Raw genomic sequence first — 21,786 nt, 5'->3', positions numbered from 1 at the left:
TATTATCTATTAAAACATTATTGATCTTACCGTAACTTAGAATTGTAGAGTTAGTATATTAAAAAACTTTGCTAGTAACATAGTGGTGTTTTTTTGTTACTATGTGCAAAAAAAGTTTTTTATAAGAATTGAAATGTATGGTAGCTTCGAACTTGACACGTAAAGGCTTACCCAAGGTTAATCGAAAAACCCAATGTAACTACATTTAAAAGGAGGTAATTCTTTGAAATGTCGGCAATAACTAAATTTTTGATTTTAAATAGTTAAAAGTGAGGTTCTGTTTAAGCCAGAACGCAAGCGCTGACAACTTCATTATAATTGGTATGAATCTTTATGTCGTTAAGGTTCATTGGTAAAAACGAATGAATTTAAATCCCAGTAAGGGAAATATTATTTTGATTTTCTTTATTTAATTATATTATATTGTTCATGTATTATTGAATCTTATTGAGACGTATCTAAGAAAAGCAAGGGAATGTTATATATTTTTTGTTAATGAAAATTAATTATAAAGGTATGTTAGTTGTTAATGGATATATCAGTCAAGTTAGTAATCTGTGATATAGTATTGTTCTTGGTATCTGATTTAAGTAACAGGTGGTATATATCGCTTAGATTCTTGATGTCACTCTTAACATTAATGGAGAAATCGTTAAGAAAAATATAAGACATTTCAATGAACTCTCTTTTAGATTTATTGTTCTCACGGTGGAGAATTGTGGTGTTGGTATAGTCCATGAGATGACCAGTGGAATGGACATGTTTGGCTAATGCACAACGGTCAGGGTGAAGTCGAGAATCACTTTTGTGTAGTGTAATACGTGATTTTAATAATTGAGATGTTTGACCGATGTAGGAATTGTTGCAAGAGAGACATGGAATGTTGTAGACAATATTACTAAGCCTATCTATGGGAGTCTTATCTTTTATCTTAGAATAAAGATTATTAATTGTTAGGGCTGATCTACAAGCTACATTAAGTTTAATGTTGTTATTATTATTGCCAAAGCTATTTTCAACACTTTTCAGAATCCTTGTTAACCCCGGAGTGATATCTCTGAAATATGGTAATGAAAAATATTTGTTTATAGGAGTATCAGAGACTGGGTTCCCACTTAAGACATCAGGATCAGCATTGTTAGTCGCGAAGGAAGGTGAAATATCTTCGTCATGGATAGTATTAAACAAAATCTTATTAACTAATGGTGTTGGATAAGCGTTTGAAATAAAAAGTTTCTGTAGGATTTGTAGGTTTTTTGTATGAAATGAAGGATCTGACAGTTTTGTTACTCTATTTTTCATCTGTTTGATTAAGTTGACTTTGGTAGAATTATTATGGTATGAGTTGTAGTTAAGGTATCTACCAGAATGGGTCGGTTTTTGATACCAATCTATTTTGATGTTGTTGGTTTCCCTGATCATCCTTATGTCGAGAAAGGGGACGGACCAATTACCATCTTCCCTCTCTATAGTGAACTGGATGTAGGGGTCATAACCATTAAAAGTGTCTAATAGTTCATCTACCTTGTCATTGGGTATAGCCAAAATGATATCATCAACATATTTTTTAATAAATGGAATATTAAAGGATAGTAAAGGAATGACTGAGTCTAATACATAATCCATAACGTAAGTTGCAATGATAGGAGAAATCTTAGCTCCCATAGGGGTACCGAAAGTTTGTTGATAGAATTTATCATTAAATGAGAAGTAAGTGTTGTTAAAGAGAAATTCGACGATGCTGATGAATCTGTCGTAAGACATGGAACAACAACCTCTAATACGGTCCCAGTTGATCTCTATTGATGTCAAACATATTCCTAGATGAACATTGCTAAATAAGGATACAACGTCAAGGCTAACGAGGACATAATTTGATGGAAGTATGTAGCCATTATATTTATTTACCATCTCAAAAGAATCTTTAATGTAATATTGACTTTCATAATTATATGCATTAGTAAGTATGTCTGTAACAAAAGCTGAGATATTTTCAGTGGGTGTTCCAATGGAAGCTACTATGGGACGAACCGATAGTGTTGGTTTGTGGATTTTTGGCAAAGCATAAAACTTTGCAATGTTCCCATTATATGTTGTTAGTTTTTTCTTTGTGTTACGGTCAATCTCATTGGAAGAGGCTAAGGATGCGATTAATGTGTTGCATTTCCTTTGCAGAGAAGAAGTGGGATTGGATGTAAGTGAAACATAAGATCTATCATTATCTATAAGAGAAGAACACAGTTGTAAGTAGTGAGTTCTTTCTAAGATGACTGTAACATTACCTTTGTCTGCTTTTGTCACTAAGAGCTCAGGATTGTATTTAAGAAATTTTTTAGTTTTAGTATATAAGTTATGAAAAAAAGTATTAGAAGATTTAGAAGTATTCAAAATGTGATTAGTGATAATGTTGGTGGTTCTAGATCGGATTAAGTTTTGTTCTAATTCAGATGGCAATGAAGAAATTATGTATTCTAAGTCTGCTAAAAGTGTTTTTACTTGAAAATCTTTTCCTAACTTTGGTTCGATGCTAAATTTATTTCCTAATGCCAAGAAACCTAGAATATCATCAGGAATAGTTGTGGTAGATAAGTTTTTAATCCATTTTGGATCAGTTTTAAGAACAGATTTACAACAGGACTGATATAGTGAGTTAATTTTTTTGATATTATCTGATTTAATTGAATAAAATATTTTATTATATCTAATAGATTGAATATGTGAAAATTGCATCCAATCATATTCCGAGGTTGATCTAATGATTTCGGTTTTTTGTTCAGTGATTGATTTTTCTAACTGTTTGAGAACTCTATGATTGGTTGCAATCTCAACATTTAAAAGTTTGCTATCTAACCTGATAATTTGTTGACATCCCTGCAATTGCCAGAAACCATTTCTGTGAATATAGTTTTGGACAGAGGAGGTGGCATGAACAATGTGTTTTGGTGTTATACCTTTAGAACGACATGACAATAAAAAAAGTCTCCGATTCCTTTCTTTTGCTAGTCTTACATTAGTTTTTTGGTAATCCTTGAGCAACCTCAACGCCTCAGCACCATAATTAACCCGTATGTTGTTATAGAACCCCATGTTCCTCTAAAAAGAAAAGAAATTTAATCTTTGCAGATTAGTTAAATAGTAAACTCTTAAATATTGGGGAAATCTGCAAGAAATACTCTAATGTGTATCAATTGTTTCGCCGAACGTTTTCGCCAAAGAGAATTAATTTGGCTTCTTCAGGGCTGAAAGAGAATAAATTATAATTAGCTACCATATATTATCTATTAAAACATTATTGATCTTACCGTAACTTAGAATTGTAGAGTTAGTATATTAAAAAACTTTGCTAGTAACATAGTGGTGTTTTTTTGTTACTATGTGCAAAAAAAGTTTTTTATAAGAATTGAAATGTATGGTAGCTTCGAACTTGACACGTAAAGGCTTACCCAAGGTTAATCGAAAAACCCAATGTAACTACATTTAAAAGGAGGTAATTCTTTGAAATGTCGGCAATAACTAAATTTTTGATTTTAAATAGTTAAAAGTGAGGTTCTGTTTAAGCCAGAACGCAAGCGCTGACAACTTCATTATAATTGGTATGAATCTTTATGTCGTTAAGGTTCATTGGTAAAAACGAATGAATTTAAATCCCAGTAAGGGAAATATTATTTTGATTTTCTTTATTTAATTATATTATATTGTTCATGTATTATTGAATCTTATTGAGACGTATCTAAGAAAAGCAAGGGAATGTTATATATTTTTTGTTAATGAAAATTAATTATAAAGGTATGTTAGTTGTTAATGGATATATCAGTCAAGTTAGTAATCTGTGATATAGTATTGTTCTTGGTATCTGATTTAAGTAACAGGTGGTATATATCGCTTAGATTCTTGATGTCACTCTTAACATTAATGGAGAAATCGTTAAGAAAAATATAAGACATTTCAATGAACTCTCTTTTAGATTTATTGTTCTCACGGTGGAGAATTGTGGTGTTGGTATAGTCCATGAGATGACCAGTGGAATGGACATGTTTGGCTAATGCACAACGGTCAGGGTGAAGTCGAGAATCACTTTTGTGTAGTGTAATACGTGATTTTAATAATTGAGATGTTTGACCGATGTAGGAATTGTTGCAAGAGAGACATGGAATGTTGTAGACAATATTACTAAGCCTATCTATGGGAGTCTTATCTTTTATCTTAGAATAAAGATTATTAATTGTTAGGGCTGATCTACAAGCTACATTAAGTTTAATGTTGTTATTATTATTGCCAAAGCTATTTTCAACACTTTTCAGAATCCTTGTTAACCCCGGAGTGATATCTCTGAAATATGGTAATGAAAAATATTTGTTTATAGGAGTATCAGAGACTGGGTTCCCACTTAAGACATCAGGATCAGCATTGTTAGTCGCGAAGGAAGGTGAAATATCTTCGTCATGGATAGTATTAAACAAAATCTTATTAACTAATGGTGTTGGATAAGCGTTTGAAATAAAAAGTTTCTGTAGGATTTGTAGGTTTTTTGTATGAAATGAAGGATCTGACAGTTTTGTTACTCTATTTTTCATCTGTTTGATTAAGTTGACTTTGGTAGAATTATTATGGTATGAGTTGTAGTTAAGGTATCTACCAGAATGGGTCGGTTTTTGATACCAATCTATTTTGATGTTGTTGGTTTCCCTGATCATCCTTATGTCGAGAAAGGGGACGGACCAATTACCATCTTCCCTCTCTATAGTGAACTGGATGTAGGGGTCATAACCATTAAAAGTGTCTAATAGTTCATCTACCTTGTCATTGGGTATAGCCAAAATGATATCATCAACATATTTTTTAATAAATGGAATATTAAAGGATAGTAAAGGAATGACTGAGTCTAATACATAATCCATAACGTAAGTTGCAATGATAGGAGAAATCTTAGCTCCCATAGGGGTACCGAAAGTTTGTTGATAGAATTTATCATTAAATGAGAAGTAAGTGTTGTTAAAGAGAAATTCGACGATGCTGATGAATCTGTCGTAAGACATGGAACAACAACCTCTAATACGGTCCCAGTTGATCTCTATTGATGTCAAACATATTCCTAGATGAACATTGCTAAATAAGGATACAACGTCAAGGCTAACGAGGACATAATTTGATGGAAGTATGTAGCCATTATATTTATTTACCATCTCAAAAGAATCTTTAATGTAATATTGACTTTCATAATTATATGCATTAGTAAGTATGTCTGTAACAAAAGCTGAGATATTTTCAGTGGGTGTTCCAATGGAAGCTACTATGGGACGAACCGATAGTGTTGGTTTGTGGATTTTTGGCAAAGCATAAAACTTTGCAATGTTCCCATTATATGTTGTTAGTTTTTTCTTTGTGTTACGGTCAATCTCATTGGAAGAGGCTAAGGATGCGATTAATGTGTTGCATTTCCTTTGCAGAGAAGAAGTGGGATTGGATGTAAGTGAAACATAAGATCTATCATTATCTATAAGAGAAGAACACAGTTGTAAGTAGTGAGTTCTTTCTAAGATGACTGTAACATTACCTTTGTCTGCTTTTGTCACTAAGAGCTCAGGATTGTATTTAAGAAATTTTTTAGTTTTAGTATATAAGTTATGAAAAAAAGTATTAGAAGATTTAGAAGTATTCAAAATGTGATTAGTGATAATGTTGGTGGTTCTAGATCGGATTAAGTTTTGTTCTAATTCAGATGGCAATGAAGAAATTATGTATTCTAAGTCTGCTAAAAGTGTTTTTACTTGAAAATCTTTTCCTAACTTTGGTTCGATGCTAAATTTATTTCCTAATGCCAAGAAACCTAGAATATCATCAGGAATAGTTGTGGTAGATAAGTTTTTAATCCATTTTGGATCAGTTTTAAGAACAGATTTACAACAGGACTGATATAGTGAGTTAATTTTTTTGATATTATCTGATTTAATTGAATAAAATATTTTATTATATCTAATAGATTGAATATGTGAAAATTGCATCCAATCATATTCCGAGGTTGATCTAATGATTTCGGTTTTTTGTTCAGTGATTGATTTTTCTAACTGTTTGAGAACTCTATGATTGGTTGCAATCTCAACATTTAAAAGTTTGCTATCTAACCTGATAATTTGTTGACATCCCTGCAATTGCCAGAAACCATTTCTGTGAATATAGTTTTGGACAGAGGAGGTGGCATGAACAATGTGTTTTGGTGTTATACCTTTAGAACGACATGACAATAAAAAAAGTCTCCGATTCCTTTCTTTTGCTAGTCTTACATTAGTTTTTTGGTAATCCTTGAGCAACCTCAACGCCTCAGCACCATAATTAACCCGTATGTTGTTATAGAACCCCATGTTCCTCTAAAAAGAAAAGAAATTTAATCTTTGCAGATTAGTTAAATAGTAAACTCTTAAATATTGGGGAAATCTGCAAGAAATACTCTAATGTGTATCAATTGTTTCGCCGAACGTTTTCGCCAAAGAGAATTAATTTGGCTTCTTCAGGGCTGAAAGAGAATAAATTATAATTAGCTACCATATATTATCTATTAAAACATTATTGATCTTACCGTAACTTAGAATTGTAGAGTTAGTATATTAAAAAACTTTGCTAGTAACATAGTGGTGTTTTTTTGTTACTATGTGCAAAAAAAGTTTTTTATAAGAATTGAAATGTATGGTAGCTTCGAACTTGACACGTAAAGGCTTACCCAAGGTTAATCGAAAAACCCAATGTAACTACATTTAAAAGGAGGTAATTCTTTGAAATGTCGGCAATAACTAAATTTTTGATTTTAAATAGTTAAAAGTGAGGTTCTGTTTAAGCCAGAACGCAAGCGCTGACAACTTCATTATAATTGGTATGAATCTTTATGTCGTTAAGGTTCATTGGTAAAAACGAATGAATTTAAATCCCAGTAAGGGAAATATTATTTTGATTTTCTTTATTTAATTATATTATATTGTTCATGTATTATTGAATCTTATTGAGACGTATCTAAGAAAAGCAAGGGAATGTTATATATTTTTTGTTAATGAAAATTAATTATAAAGGTATGTTAGTTGTTAATGGATATATCAGTCAAGTTAGTAATCTGTGATATAGTATTGTTCTTGGTATCTGATTTAAGTAACAGGTGGTATATATCGCTTAGATTCTTGATGTCACTCTTAACATTAATGGAGAAATCGTTAAGAAAAATATAAGACATTTCAATGAACTCTCTTTTAGATTTATTGTTCTCACGGTGGAGAATTGTGGTGTTGGTATAGTCCATGAGATGACCAGTGGAATGGACATGTTTGGCTAATGCACAACGGTCAGGGTGAAGTCGAGAATCACTTTTGTGTAGTGTAATACGTGATTTTAATAATTGAGATGTTTGACCGATGTAGGAATTGTTGCAAGAGAGACATGGAATGTTGTAGACAATATTACTAAGCCTATCTATGGGAGTCTTATCTTTTATCTTAGAATAAAGATTATTAATTGTTAGGGCTGATCTACAAGCTACATTAAGTTTAATGTTGTTATTATTATTGCCAAAGCTATTTTCAACACTTTTCAGAATCCTTGTTAACCCCGGAGTGATATCTCTGAAATATGGTAATGAAAAATATTTGTTTATAGGAGTATCAGAGACTGGGTTCCCACTTAAGACATCAGGATCAGCATTGTTAGTCGCGAAGGAAGGTGAAATATCTTCGTCATGGATAGTATTAAACAAAATCTTATTAACTAATGGTGTTGGATAAGCGTTTGAAATAAAAAGTTTCTGTAGGATTTGTAGGTTTTTTGTATGAAATGAAGGATCTGACAGTTTTGTTACTCTATTTTTCATCTGTTTGATTAAGTTGACTTTGGTAGAATTATTATGGTATGAGTTGTAGTTAAGGTATCTACCAGAATGGGTCGGTTTTTGATACCAATCTATTTTGATGTTGTTGGTTTCCCTGATCATCCTTATGTCGAGAAAGGGGACGGACCAATTACCATCTTCCCTCTCTATAGTGAACTGGATGTAGGGGTCATAACCATTAAAAGTGTCTAATAGTTCATCTACCTTGTCATTGGGTATAGCCAAAATGATATCATCAACATATTTTTTAATAAATGGAATATTAAAGGATAGTAAAGGAATGACTGAGTCTAATACATAATCCATAACGTAAGTTGCAATGATAGGAGAAATCTTAGCTCCCATAGGGGTACCGAAAGTTTGTTGATAGAATTTATCATTAAATGAGAAGTAAGTGTTGTTAAAGAGAAATTCGACGATGCTGATGAATCTGTCGTAAGACATGGAACAACAACCTCTAATACGGTCCCAGTTGATCTCTATTGATGTCAAACATATTCCTAGATGAACATTGCTAAATAAGGATACAACGTCAAGGCTAACGAGGACATAATTTGATGGAAGTATGTAGCCATTATATTTATTTACCATCTCAAAAGAATCTTTAATGTAATATTGACTTTCATAATTATATGCATTAGTAAGTATGTCTGTAACAAAAGCTGAGATATTTTCAGTGGGTGTTCCAATGGAAGCTACTATGGGACGAACCGATAGTGTTGGTTTGTGGATTTTTGGCAAAGCATAAAACTTTGCAATGTTCCCATTATATGTTGTTAGTTTTTTCTTTGTGTTACGGTCAATCTCATTGGAAGAGGCTAAGGATGCGATTAATGTGTTGCATTTCCTTTGCAGAGAAGAAGTGGGATTGGATGTAAGTGAAACATAAGATCTATCATTATCTATAAGAGAAGAACACAGTTGTAAGTAGTGAGTTCTTTCTAAGATGACTGTAACATTACCTTTGTCTGCTTTTGTCACTAAGAGCTCAGGATTGTATTTAAGAAATTTTTTAGTTTTAGTATATAAGTTATGAAAAAAAGTATTAGAAGATTTAGAAGTATTCAAAATGTGATTAGTGATAATGTTGGTGGTTCTAGATCGGATTAAGTTTTGTTCTAATTCAGATGGCAATGAAGAAATTATGTATTCTAAGTCTGCTAAAAGTGTTTTTACTTGAAAATCTTTTCCTAACTTTGGTTCGATGCTAAATTTATTTCCTAATGCCAAGAAACCTAGAATATCATCAGGAATAGTTGTGGTAGATAAGTTTTTAATCCATTTTGGATCAGTTTTAAGAACAGATTTACAACAGGACTGATATAGTGAGTTAATTTTTTTGATATTATCTGATTTAATTGAATAAAATATTTTATTATATCTAATAGATTGAATATGTGAAAATTGCATCCAATCATATTCCGAGGTTGATCTAATGATTTCGGTTTTTTGTTCAGTGATTGATTTTTCTAACTGTTTGAGAACTCTATGATTGGTTGCAATCTCAACATTTAAAAGTTTGCTATCTAACCTGATAATTTGTTGACATCCCTGCAATTGCCAGAAACCATTTCTGTGAATATAGTTTTGGACAGAGGAGGTGGCATGAACAATGTGTTTTGGTGTTATACCTTTAGAACGACATGACAATAAAAAAAGTCTCCGATTCCTTTCTTTTGCTAGTCTTACATTAGTTTTTTGGTAATCCTTGAGCAACCTCAACGCCTCAGCACCATAATTAACCCGTATGTTGTTATAGAACCCCATGTTCCTCTAAAAAGAAAAGAAATTTAATCTTTGCAGATTAGTTAAATAGTAAACTCTTAAATATTGGGGAAATCTGCAAGAAATACTCTAATGTGTATCAATTGTTTCGCCGAACGTTTTCGCCAAAGAGAATTAATTTGGCTTCTTCAGGGCTGAAAGAGAATAAATTATAATTAGCTACCATATATTATCTATTAAAACATTATTGATCTTACCGTAACTTAGAATTGTAGAGTTAGTATATTAAAAAACTTTGCTAGTAACATAGTGGTGTTTTTTTGTTACTATGTGCAAAAAAAGTTTTTTATAAGAATTGAAATGTATGGTAGCTTCGAACTTGACACGTAAAGGCTTACCCAAGGTTAATCGAAAAACCCAATGTAACTACATTTAAAAGGAGGTAATTCTTTGAAATGTCGGCAATAACTAAATTTTTGATTTTAAATAGTTAAAAGTGAGGTTCTGTTTAAGCCAGAACGCAAGCGCTGACAACTTCATTATAATTGGTATGAATCTTTATGTCGTTAAGGTTCATTGGTAAAAACGAATGAATTTAAATCCCAGTAAGGGAAATATTATTTTGATTTTCTTTATTTAATTATATTATATTGTTCATGTATTATTGAATCTTATTGAGACGTATCTAAGAAAAGCAAGGGAATGTTATATATTTTTTGTTAATGAAAATTAATTATAAAGGTATGTTAGTTGTTAATGGATATATCAGTCAAGTTAGTAATCTGTGATATAGTATTGTTCTTGGTATCTGATTTAAGTAACAGGTGGTATATATCGCTTAGATTCTTGATGTCACTCTTAACATTAATGGAGAAATCGTTAAGAAAAATATAAGACATTTCAATGAACTCTCTTTTAGATTTATTGTTCTCACGGTGGAGAATTGTGGTGTTGGTATAGTCCATGAGATGACCAGTGGAATGGACATGTTTGGCTAATGCACAACGGTCAGGGTGAAGTCGAGAATCACTTTTGTGTAGTGTAATACGTGATTTTAATAATTGAGATGTTTGACCGATGTAGGAATTGTTGCAAGAGAGACATGGAATGTTGTAGACAATATTACTAAGCCTATCTATGGGAGTCTTATCTTTTATCTTAGAATAAAGATTATTAATTGTTAGGGCTGATCTACAAGCTACATTAAGTTTAATGTTGTTATTATTATTGCCAAAGCTATTTTCAACACTTTTCAGAATCCTTGTTAACCCCGGAGTGATATCTCTGAAATATGGTAATGAAAAATATTTGTTTATAGGAGTATCAGAGACTGGGTTCCCACTTAAGACATCAGGATCAGCATTGTTAGTCGCGAAGGAAGGTGAAATATCTTCGTCATGGATAGTATTAAACAAAATCTTATTAACTAATGGTGTTGGATAAGCGTTTGAAATAAAAAGTTTCTGTAGGATTTGTAGGTTTTTTGTATGAAATGAAGGATCTGACAGTTTTGTTACTCTATTTTTCATCTGTTTGATTAAGTTGACTTTGGTAGAATTATTATGGTATGAGTTGTAGTTAAGGTATCTACCAGAATGGGTCGGTTTTTGATACCAATCTATTTTGATGTTGTTGGTTTCCCTGATCATCCTTATGTCGAGAAAGGGGACGGACCAATTACCATCTTCCCTCTCTATAGTGAACTGGATGTAGGGGTCATAACCATTAAAAGTGTCTAATAGTTCATCTACCTTGTCATTGGGTATAGCCAAAATGATATCATCAACATATTTTTTAATAAATGGAATATTAAAGGATAGTAAAGGAATGACTGAGTCTAATAAATAATCCATAACGTAAGTTGCAATGATAGGAGAAATCTTAGCTCCCATAGGGGTACCGAAAGTTTGTTGATAGAATTTATCATTAAATGAGAAGTAAGTGTTGTTAAAGAGAAATTCGACGATGCTGATGAATCTGTCGTAAGACATGGAACAACAACCTCTAATACGGTCCCAGTTGATCTCTATTGATGTCAAACATATTCCTAGATGAACATTGCTAAATAAGGATACAACGTCAAGGCTAACGAGGACATAATTTGATGGAAGTATGTAGCCATTATATTTATTTACCATCTCAAAAGAATCTTTAATGTAATATTGACTTTCATAATTATATGCATTAGTAAGTATGTCTGTAACAAAAGCTGAGATATTTTCAGTGGGTGTTCCAATGGAAGCTACTATGGGACGAACCGATAGTGTTGGTTTGTGGATTTTTGGCAAAGCATAAAACTTTGCAATGTTCCCATTATATGTTGTTAGTTTTTTCTTTGTGTTACGGTCAATCTCATTGGAAGAGGCTAAGGATGCGATTAATGTGTTGCATTTCCTTTGCAGAGAAGAAGTGGGATTGGATGTAAGTGAAACATAAGATCTATCATTATCTATAAGAGAAGAACACAGTTGTAAGTAGTGAGTTCTTTCTAAGATGACTGTAACATTACCTTTGTCTGCTTTTGTCACTAAGAGCTCAGGATTGTATTTAAGAAATTTTTTAGTTTTAGTATATAAGTTATGAAAAAAAGTATTAGAAGATTTAGAAGTATTCAAAATGTGATTAGTGATAATGTTGGTGGTTCTAGATCGGATTAAGTTTTGTTCTAATTCAGATGGCAATGAAGAAATTATGTATTCTAAGTCTGCTAAAAGTGTTTTTACTTGAAAATCTTTTCCTAACTTTGGTTCGATGCTAAATTTATTTCCTAATGCCAAGAAACCTAGAATATCATCAGGAATAGTTGTGGTAGATAAGTTTTTAATCCATTTTGGATCAGTTTTAAGAACAGATTTACAACAGGACTGATATAGTGAGTTAATTTTTTTGATATTATCTGATTTAATTGAATAAAATATTTTATTATATCTAATAGATTGAATATGTGAAAATTGCATCCAATCATATTCCGAGGTTGATCTAATGATTTCGGTTTTTTGTTCAGTGATTGATTTTTCTAACTGTTTGAGAACTCTATGATTGGTTGCAATCTCAACATTTAAAAGTTTGCTATCTAACCTGATAATTTGTTGACATCCCTGCAATTGCCAGAAACCATTTCTGTGAATATAGTTTTGGACAGAGGAGGTGGCATGAACAATGTGTTTTGGTGTTATACCTTTAGAACGACATGACAATAAAAAAAGTCTCCGATTCCTTTCTTTTGCTAGTCTTACATTAGTTTTTTGGTAATCCTTGAGCAACCTCAACGCCTCAGCACCATAATTAACCCGTATGTTGTTATAGAACCCCATGTTCCTCTAAAAAGAAAAGAAATTTAATCTTTGCAGATTAGTTAAATAGTAAACTCTTAAATATTGGGGAAATCTGCAAGAAATACTCTAATGTGTATCAATTGTTTCGCCGAACGTTTTCGCCAAAGAGAATTAATTTGGCTTCTTCAGGGCTGAAAGAGAATAAATTATAATTAGCTACCATATATTATCTATTAAAACATTATTGATCTTACCGTAACTTAGAATTGTAGAGTTAGTATATTAAAAAACTTTGCTAGTAACATAGTGGTGTTTTTTTGTTACTATGTGCAAAAAAAGTTTTTTATAAGAATTGAAATGTATGGTAGCTTCGAACTTGACACGTAAAGGCTTACCCAAGGTTAATCGAAAAACCCAATGTAACTACATTTAAAAGGAGGTAATTCTTTGAAATGTCGGCAATAACTAAATTTTTGATTTTAAATAGTTAAAAGTGAGGTTCTGTTTAAGCCAGAACGCAAGCGCTGACAACTTCATTATAATTGGTATGAATCTTTATGTCGTTAAGGTTCATTGGTAAAAACGAATGAATTTAAATCCCAGTAAGGGAAATATTATTTTGATTTTCTTTATTTAATTATATTATATTGTTCATGTATTATTGAATCTTATTGAGACGTATCTAAGAAAAGCAAGGGAATGTTATATATTTTTTGTTAATGAAAATTAATTATAAAGGTATGTTAGTTGTTAATGGATATATCAGTCAAGTTAGTAATCTGTGATATAGTATTGTTCTTGGTATCTGATTTAAGTAACAGGTGGTATATATCGCTTAGATTCTTGATGTCACTCTTAACATTAATGGAGAAATCGTTAAGAAAAATATAAGACATTTCAATGAACTCTCTTTTAGATTTATTGTTCTCACGGTGGAGAATTGTGGTGTTGGTATAGTCCATGAGATGACCAGTGGAATGGACATGTTTGGCTAATGCACAACGGTCAGGGTGAAGTCGAGAATCACTTTTGTGTAGTGTAATACGTGATTTTAATAATTGAGATGTTTGACCGATGTAGGAATTGTTGCAAGAGAGACATGGAATGTTGTAGACAATATTACTAAGCCTATCTATGGGAGTCTTATCTTTTATCTTAGAATAAAGATTATTAATTGTTAGGGCTGATCTACAAGCTACATTAAGTTTAATGTTGTTATTATTATTGCCAAAGCTATTTTCAACACTTTTCAGAATCCTTGTTAACCCCGGAGTGATATCTCTGAAATATGGTAATGAAAAATATTTGTTTATAGGAGTATCAGAGACTGGGTTCCCACTTAAGACATCAGGATCAGCATTGTTAGTCGCGAAGGAAGGTGAAATATCTTCGTCATGGATAGTATTAAACAAAATCTTATTAACTAATGGTGTTGGATAAGCGTTTGAAATAAAAAGTTTCTGTAGGATTTGTAGGTTTTTTGTATGAAATGAAGGATCTGACAGTTTTGTTACTCTATTTTTCATCTGTTTGATTAAGTTGACTTTGGTAGAATTATTATGGTATGAGTTGTAGTTAAGGTATCTACCAGAATGGGTCGGTTTTTGATACCAATCTATTTTGATGTTGTTGGTTTCCCTGATCATCCTTATGTCGAGAAAGGGGACGGACCAATTACCATCTTCCCTCTCTATAGTGAACTGGATGTAGGGGTCATAACCATTAAAAGTGTCTAATAGTTCATCTACCTTGTCATTGGGTATAGCCAAAATGATATCATCAACATATTTTTTAATAAATGGAATATTAAAGGATAGTAAAGGAATGACTGAGTCTAATACATAATCCATAACGTAAGTTGCAATGATAGGAGAAATCTTAGCTCCCATAGGGGTACCGAAAGTTTGTTGATAGAATTTATCATTAAATGAGAAGTAAGTGTTGTTAAAGAGAAATTCGACGATGCTGATGAATCTGTCGTAAGACATGGAACAACAACCTCTAATACGGTCCCAGTTGATCTCTATTGATGTCAAACATATTCCTAGATGAACATTGCTAAATAAGGATACAACGTCAAGGCTAACGAGGACATAATTTGATGGAAGTATGTAGCCATTATATTTATTTACCATCTCAAAAGAATCTTTAATGTAATATTGACTTTCATAATTATATGCATTAGTAAGTATGTCTGTAACAAAAGCTGAGATATTTTCAGTGGGTGTTCCAATGGAAGCTACTATGGGACGAACCGATAGTGTTGGTTTGTGGATTTTTGGCAAAGCATAAAACTTTGCAATGTTCCCATTATATGTTGTTAGTTTTTTCTTTGTGTTACGGTCAATCTCATTGGAAGAGGCTAAGGATGCGATTAATGTGTTGCATTTCCTTTGCAGAGAAGAAGTGGGATTGGATGTAAGTGAAACATAAGATCTATCATTATCTATAAGAGAAGAACACAGTTGTAAGTAGTGAGTTCTTTCTAAGATGACTGTAACATTACCTTTGTCTGCTTTTGTCACTAAGAGCTCAGGATTGTATTTAAGAAATTTTTTAGTTTTAGTATATAAGTTATGAAAAAAAGTATTAGAAGATTTAGAAGTATTCAAAATGTGATTAGTGATAATGTTGGTGGTTCTAGATCGGATTAAGTTTTGTTCTAATTCAGATGGCAATGAAGAAATTATGTATTCTAAGTCTGCTAAAAGTGTTTTTACTTGAAAATCTTTTCCTAACTTTGGTTCGATGCTAAATTTATTTCCTAATGCCAAGAAACCTAGAATATCATCAGGAATAGTTGTGGTAGATAAGTTTTTAATCCATTTTGGATCAGTTTTAAGAACAGATTTACAACAGGACTGATATAGTGAGTTAATTTTTTTGATATTATCTGATTTAATTGAATAAAATATTTTATTATATCTAATAGATTGAATATGTGAAAATTGCATCCAATCATATTCCGAGGTTGATCTAATGATTTCGGTTTTTTGTTCAGTGATTGATTTTTCTAACTGTTTGAGAACTCTATGATTGGTTGCAATCTCAACATTTAAAAGTTTGCTATCTAACCTGATAATTTGTTGACATCCCTGCAATTGCCAGAAACCATTTCTGTGAATATAGTTTTGGACAGAGGAGGTGGCATGAACAATGTGTTTTGGTGTTATACCTTTAGAACGACATGACAATAAAAAAAGTCTCCGATTCCTTTCTTTTGCTAGTCTTACATTAGTTTTTTGGTAATCCTTGATCAGCTTGATCCTTGATCAGTTTTTTGGTAGATCAGCCCTAACAATTAATAATCTTTATTCTAAGATAAAAGATAAGACTCCCATAGATAGGCTTAGTAATATTGTCTACAACATTCCATGTCTCTCTTGCAACAATTCCTACATCGGTCAAACATCTCAATTATTAAAATCACGTATTACACTACACAAAAGTGATTCTCGACTTCACCCTGACCGTTGTGCATTAGCCAAACATGTCCATTCCACTGGTCATCTCATGGACTATACCAACACCACAATTCTCCACCGTGAGAACAATAAATCTAAAAGAGAGTTCATTGAAATGTCTTATATTTTTCTTAACGATTTCTCCATTAATGTTAAGAGTGACATCAAGAATCTAAGCGATATATACCACCTGTTACTTAAATCAGATACCAAGAACAATACTATATCACAGATTACTAACTTGACTGATATATCCATTAACAACTAACATACCTTTATAATTAATTTTCATTAACAAAAAATATATAACATTCCCTTGCTTTTCTTAGATACGTCTCAATAAGATTCAATAATACATGAACAATATAATATAATTAAATAAAGAAAATCAAAATAATATTTCCCTTACTGGGATTTAAATTCATTCGTTTTTACCAATGAACCTTAACGACATAAAGATTCATACCAATTATAATGAAGTTGTCAGCGCTTGCGTTCTGGCTTAAACAGAACCTCACTTTTAACTATTTAAAATCAAAAATTTAGTTATTGCCGACATTTCAAAGAATTACCTCCTTTTAAATGTAGTTACATTGGGTTTTTCGATTAACCTTGGGTAAGCCTTTACGTGTCAAGTTCGAAGCTACCATACATTTCAATTCTTATAAAAAACTTTTTTTGCACATAGTAACAAAAAAACACCACTATGTTACTAGCAAAGTTTTTTAATATACTAACTCTACAATTCTAAGTTACGGTAAGATCAATAATGTTTTAATAGATAATATATGGTAGCTAATTATAATTTATTCTCTTTCAGCCCTGAAGAAGCCAAATTAATTCTCTTTGGCGAAAACGTTCGGCGAAACAATTGATACACATTAGAGTATTTCTTGCAGATTTCCCCAATATTTAAGAGTTTACTATTTAACTAATCTGCAAAGATTAAATTTCTTTTCTTTTTAGAGGAACATGGGGTTCTATAACAACATACGGGTTAATTATGGTGCTGAGGCGTTGAGGTTGCTCAAGGATTACCAAAAAACTAATGTAAGACTAGCAAAAGAAAGGAATCGGAGACTTTTTTTATTGTCATGTCGTTCTAAAGGTATAACACCAAAACACATTGTTCATGCCACCTCCTCTGTCCAAAACTATATTCACAGAAATGGTTTCTGGCAATTGCAGGGATGTCAACAAATTATCAGGTTAGATAGCAAACTTTTAAATGTTGAGATTGCAACCAATCATAGAGTTCTCAAACAGTTAGAAAAATCAATCACTGAACAAAAAACCGAAATCATTAGATCAACCTCGGAATATGATTGGATGCAATTTTCACATATTCAATCTATTAGATATAATAAAATATTTTATTCAATTAAATCAGATAATATCAAAAAAATTAACTCACTATATCAGTCCTGTTGTAAATCTGTTCTTAAAACTGATCCAAAATGGATTAAAAACTTATCTACCACAACTATTCCTGATGATATTCTAGGTTTCTTGGCATTAGGAAATAAATTTAGCATCGAACCAAAGTTAGGAAAAGATTTTCAAGTAAAAACACTTTTAGCAGACTTAGAATACATAATTTCTTCATTGCCATCTGAATTAGAACAAAACTTAATCCGATCTAGAACCACCAACATTATCACTAATCACATTTTGAATACTTCTAAATCTTCTAATACTTTTTTTCATAACTTATATACTAAAACTAAAAAATTTCTTAAATACAATCCTGAGCTCTTAGTGACAAAAGCAGACAAAGGTAATGTTACAGTCATCTTAGAAAGAACTCACTACTTACAACTGTGTTCTTCTCTTATAGATAATGATAGATCTTATGTTTCACTTACATCCAATCCCACTTCTTCTCTGCAAAGGAAATGCAACACATTAATCGCATCCTTAGCCTCTTCCAATGAGATTGACCGTAACACAAAGAAAAAACTAACAACATATAATGGGAACATTGCAAAGTTTTATGCTTTGCCAAAAATCCACAAACCAACACTATCGGTTCGTCCCATAGTAGCTTCCATTGGAACACCCACTGAAAATATCTCAGCTTTTGTTACAGACATACTTACTAATGCATATAATTATGAAAGTCAATATTACATTAAAGATTCTTTTGAGATGGTAAATAAATATAATGGCTACATACTTCCATCAAATTATGTCCTCGTTAGCCTTGACGTTGTATCCTTATTTAGCAATGTTCATCTAGGAATATGTTTGACATCAATAGAGATCAACTGGGACCGTATTAGAGGTTGTTGTTCCATGTCTTACGACAGATTCATCAGCATCGTCGAATTTCTCTTTAACAACACTTACTTCTCATTTAATGATAAATTCTATCAACAAACTTTCGGTACCCCTATGGGAGCTAAGATTTCTCCTATCATTGCAACTTACGTTATGGATTATGTATTAGACTCAGTCATTCCTTTACTATCCTTTAATATTCCATTTATTAAAAAATATGTTGATGATATCATTTTGGCTATACCCAATGACAAGGTAGATGAACTATTAGACACTTTTAATGGTTATGACCCCTACATCCAGTTCACTATAGAGAGGGAAGATGGTAATTGGTCCGTCCCCTTTCTCGACATAAGGATGATCAGGGAAACCAACAACATCAAAATAGATTGGTATCAAAAACCGACCCATTCTGGTAGATACCTTAACTACAACTCATACCATAATAATTCTACCAAAGTCAACTTAATCAAACAGATGAAAAATAGAGTAACAAAACTGTCAGATCCTTCATTTCATACAAAAAACCTACAAATCCTACAGAAACTTTTTATTTCAAACGCTTATCCAACACCATTAGTTAATAAGATTTTGTTTAATACTATCCATGACGAAGATATTTCACCTTCCTTCGCGACTAACAATGCTGATCCTGATGTCTTAAGTGGGAACCCAGTCTCTGATACTCCTATAAACAAATATTTTTCATTACCATATTTCAGAGATATCACTCCGGGGTTAACAAGGATTCTGAAAAGTGTTGAAAATAGCTTTGGCAATAATAATAACAACATTAAACTTAATGTAGCTTGTAGATCAGCCCTAACAATTAATAATCTTTATTCTAAGATAAAAGATAAGACTCCCATAGATAGGCTTAGTAATATTGTCTACAACATTCCATGTCTCTCTTGCAACAATTCCTACATCGGTCAAACATCTCAATTATTAAAATCACGTATTACACTACACAAAAGTGATTCTCGACTTCACCCTGACCGTTGTGCATTAGCCAAACATGTCCATTCCACTGGTCATCTCATGGACTATACCAACACCACAATTCTCCACCGTGAGAACAATAAATCTAAAAGAGAGTTCATTGAAATGTCTTATATTTTTCTTAACGATTTCTCCATTAATGTTAAGAGTGACATCAAGAATCTAAGCGATATATACCACCTGTTACTTAAATCAGATACCAAGAACAATACTATATCACAGATTACTAACTTGACTGATATATCCATTAACAACTAACATACCTTTATAATTAATTTTCATTAACAAAAAATATATAACATTCCCTTGCTTTTCTTAGATACGTCTCAATAAGATTCAATAATACATGAACAATATAATATAATTAAATAAAGAAAATCAAAATAATATTTCCCTTACTGGGATTTAAATTCATTCGTTTTTACCAATGAACCTTAACGACATAAAGATTCATACCAATTATAATGAAGTTGTCAGCGCTTGCGTTCTGGCTTAAACAGAACCTCACTTTTAACTATTTAAAATCAAAAATTTAGTTATTGCCGACATTTCAAAGAATTACCTCCTTTTAAATGTAGTTACATTGGGTTTTTCGATTAACCTTGGGTAAGCCTTTACGTGTCAAGTTCGAAGCTACCATACATTTCAATTCTTATAAAAAACTTTTTTTGCACATAGTAACAAAAAAACACCACTATGTTACTAGCAAAGTTTTTTAATATACTAACTCTACAATTCTAAGTTACGGTAAGATCAATAATGTTTTAATAGATAATATATGGTAGCTAATTATAATTTATTCTCTTTCAGCCCTGAAGAAGCCAAATTAATTCTCTTTGGCGAAAACGTTCGGCGAAACAATTGATACACATTAGAGTATTTCTTGCAGATTTCCCCAATATTTAAGAGTTTACTATTTAACTAATCTGCAAAGATTAAATTTCTTTTCTTTTTAGAGGAACATGGGGTTCTATAACAACATACGGGTTAATTATGGTGCTGAGGCGTTGAGGTTGCTCAAGGATTACCAAAAAACTAATGTAAGACTAGCAAAAGAAAGGAATCGGAGACTTTTTTTATTGTCATGTCGTTCTAAAGGTATAACACCAAAACACATTGTTCATGCCACCTCCTCTGTCCAAAACTATATTCACAGAAATGGTTTCTGGCAATTGCAGGGATGTCAACAAATTATCAGGTTAGATAGCAAACTTTTAAATGTTGAGATTGCAACCAATCATAGAGTTCTCAAACAGTTAGAAAAATCAATCACTGAACAAAAAACCGAAATCATTAGATCAACCTCGGAATATGATTGGATGCAATTTTCACATATTCAATCTATTAGATATAATAAAATATTTTATTCAATTAAATCAGATAATATCAAAAAAATTAACTCACTATATCAGTCCTGTTGTAAATCTGTTCTTAAAACTGATCCAAAATGGATTAAAAACTTATCTACCACAACTATTCCTGATGATATTCTAGGTTTCTTGGCATTAGGAAATAAATTTAGCATCGAACCAAAGTTAGGAAAAGATTTTCAAGTAAAAACACTTTTAGCAGACTTAGAATACATAATTTCTTCATTGCCATCTGAATTAGAACAAAACTTAATCCGATCTAGAACCACCAACATTATCACTAATCACATTTTGAATACTTCTAAATCTTCTAATACTTTTTTTCATAACTTATATACTAAAACTAAAAAATTTCTTAAATACAATCCTGAGCTCTTAGTGACAAAAGCAGACAAAGGTAATGTTACAGTCATCTTAGAAAGAACTCACTACTTACAACTGTGTTCTTCTCTTATAGATAATGATAGATCTTATGTTTCACTTACATCCAATCCCACTTCTTCTCTGCAAAGGAAATGCAACACATTAATCGAATCCTTAGCCTCTTCCAATGAGATTGACCGTAACACAAAGAAAAAACTAACAACATATAATGGGAACATTGCAAAGTTTTATGCTTTGCCAAAAATCCACAAACCAACACTATCGGTTCGTCCCATAGTAGCTTCCATTGGAACACCCACTGAAAATATCTCAGCTTTTGTTACAGACATACTTACTAATGCATATAATTATGAAAGTCAATATTACATTAAAGATTCTTTTGAGATGGTAAATAAATATAATGGCTACATACTTCCATCAAA

The 21,786-nt window shown here is 31.7% G+C and overlaps 1 long non-coding RNA gene across 1 annotated transcript; it reads right to left on the bottom strand.

Annotated features, from left to right (window-relative positions):
- Positions 1–2,747: 2,747 nt before the first annotated feature.
- Positions 2,748–13,093, bottom strand: LOC140438231 (uncharacterized). The gene is made up of 4 exons (XR_011950463.1): positions 12,668–13,093; positions 9,396–9,637; positions 6,124–6,365; positions 2,748–3,093 (listed from the first exon to the last, which is right to left on the bottom strand). It is a non-coding gene; the product is annotated as an uncharacterized lncRNA (long non-coding RNA).
- Positions 13,094–21,786: the final 8,693 nt, after the last annotated feature.

Source organism: Diabrotica undecimpunctata, chromosome 4 (genome assembly GCF_040954645.1).
Source record: "Diabrotica undecimpunctata isolate CICGRU chromosome 4, icDiaUnde3, whole genome shotgun sequence".
Classification (NCBI taxonomy): domain Eukaryota; kingdom Metazoa; phylum Arthropoda; class Insecta; order Coleoptera; family Chrysomelidae; genus Diabrotica; species Diabrotica undecimpunctata.
The sequence above is the reverse complement of the archived record's forward strand: the minus strand, read 5'-3'. Positions and strand labels throughout refer to the sequence as shown.